Source organism: Neomonachus schauinslandi, chromosome 11 (assembly GCF_002201575.2).
Source record: "Neomonachus schauinslandi chromosome 11, ASM220157v2, whole genome shotgun sequence".
NCBI classification, from domain to species: Eukaryota; Metazoa; Chordata; class Mammalia; order Carnivora; family Phocidae; genus Neomonachus; species Neomonachus schauinslandi.
In genome coordinates, this window is record NC_058413.1 from 55,324,109 (window position 1) to 55,326,732 (window position 2,624).

The following is a 2,624-nucleotide window of genomic DNA, read 5'->3' on the forward strand; positions in this document are numbered from 1 at the left end:
TGGACCTTCAGGCCGCATCCCCCCAGTGTTACTAGCCTTGGAGTACTGCACCATCCCTTGAGTTTTCTCTATATCCTGCCTATATTTTTGCAAGGTTTTTTTATTAAAATTGCCTCAAGTTACCCAATTCCAGAGATGTTGTCTCCCACAGGGACCCTGGCTGATACAGGCCATAGGTAATCAGGAAGGATGCTATGGAGGTGACAGCTGAATGTGTTCTTGTTTGGACAATGATCTTTCTAGAGCACAAAACTGATCATATGTCACCCCTGCTAATACCCTTTATAGCTCCCCATTGCTCTGAGGATAAAGTCCAGACCCCTTACCCTGGTACCTAAGACTGTACACCATCTGGCTCTTGATGACCAAGCAGCATGTGGTAAAGTCACTCAGAAGGAGGACACTTGGGGGCTTGGAGGGAAGGGAAGCAGTACCAGTAAGGGTGCCAAGCAAATTCCTGGATGAGGAAGGAGGAGGTAGGTGAGCTTCTGGACCACAAGGCCATGCCAGGCTCTCCTGACTCACCCTTTGAGTGAGCTGAGCATTGGGAATGAATTTGACCCAGACAAGCCCTGGCTTGGGCATGAGAACTGGTTCAAATCCCAGCCTCACCACTGACATCTGGCAAGCTCTTTGACTCTCTGAACCTCAGTTTTCCCAACTACAAAATGGGAATAATCTCTCAGGGCTATGGGGGAAGTTTAAAAGAGGGAATGAATGGGAATTTGCTCTTGTCAAGTAGTTCCAGTATTGGGGCCTGTTCCTCTCCCCAACCTTGTAAGTCAGGGAAAGCACATGGGCTGAAAGTTCAGGAAGGCCTGAATGTCAATCCCAGCTTTACTACTTCCTCACTTTGTAATCCTGGACAAATCACTTTGCCTCTCTGTACCTCACTTGCAAAGTGTGGTGATAATCACCCCTTGCAGGGCAGCTGTGAGGATTGGGTACATGCACACAGAATAGAGCCTGGCATAGAGCAGGGTACTTGGTTAATGTTTATGTTTGCTTTTTGCCCTGGGCCTCTCTTAAGACAAGTGTCCTCTCTGCCTTGCGGGCTGGCCACGTGCAGTAGAAGGGCCAAGGCTGCTGTCACGGTAAGGAGTCTCAGGTGTGCAAATGTCCAACCCCCACAAACTATAAAGCAGCACCCATAATTCCCAATAGCAACGCAACACTGGTGACTGCGGAGGGGGGGGGGGCGGTGGGACATGCCATCCTTGGTGAAGCCCACCCCGGTCAACTCCTGCTTGGCAGCTTGACTTGGCCTCTCTATCCCTGGTTTGGTCAAAGCACCCAGGGGCTGGATAGGGAGAAGATAAAGAAAATGTGACTCAGGTCCCAGAGCCATCCTGCTCACCTGCAGGAGGAACAGGGCAGACCATTAAAGACGGGAATGTAGGGATGTTGGGAGGTGCGGGGAGGGGGCCAGGAGAAGTCAGTGCCTGGTGTGAGTCCCCCCTGCTCTCTCCTCATGCAGGAGACCACAGTCCCAGGACAAAGAAAGATGCCACGTATGTGTGAAGGGTCAAACTGAAGCCACATGTTATTGCCCTATTCCCCAAGCCCCACCTCCCTACCACCAACCCACCTGCCCTTTCTAACCCTCCAATCTAATCAAGGTGCCCTGCTCTTCACACCCCTCCTTTGGTCCATCCCCCAGGGGATGAAGTCCAAGTTTTGCAGCAGGACTACAAGGCCCTTCAGATCTGGTCCCTGTCCATCTGTGCAGCCTTGTTCTCTACTCCTCCCCTGCCTGCATCCCTCTTCCAGCCACTCCAGGGTGCTCTGGGGTCTCACCTCCAGGCCTTCACCCATGCTGTGGCCTCTGCCTGAATGCCCTTCTCCTTCCTCTCAGCCTGGCGGAAATGTACTGATCATTCCCCCGTCCAGTGGCAAATGCCATCTCCTCTTAACCTTCCCAGTTTAAGACATCATGTCTGTCCTGCCTTGTGCCCACAGACTCCATCTGCAAAACCGCTCATCAATGGGCAAGGAACATAATTTTGAAAAATGTGCCTGGCGCTATGCTAGGCTTTTTTTGTATCTTAGCTCATTTAGTTCTCAAAGCATTTCACAAAAATGATGATTATTATTCCCATTTTACAGATAGGGAAACTGAGGTTCAAGGAAGGCAGGGCCAGAATCAGACTCCAGCTCTGAGTGCAAAGCTGCTATGCATAAACCCCTCCGGGAAGTGCGTCCAGCCCCAGCCGAGGCAGGGGCCTCTCTCCTCTGATTCCTGTCCCAGCACTGCCAACAGCATCTGTGTGTGGCTGTCTCCGGCGTCCCGGACCCTCACCCCTCAACCACGTGAGCACCCCAGGGCAGGGACTGGGCTGGCTGAGCTGGGTCCGCAGCACCCCGCAGTGTAGAGATGCTCTATGGGCGCCCTTGATAACCAGATGGAAAGGTAGAGGCAGCTTGGGAGCCCAGGCCTACTCTAACGAATCCCGGCACCAGCGAGCCGAGGCGGGACCTTAGCATCCTAGCCAAGCGCAGGCCCCGCCGCGGCAGACGCACCCACTAAGGCGCTCGGCCGGCTGCACGTGCTCGGCGTCCGGGCCCAGGTCCCGCGGGTCCCCGCGGGCGCCCATAGAGCATCGCGGGGCCGCGCGGCTCCTGGG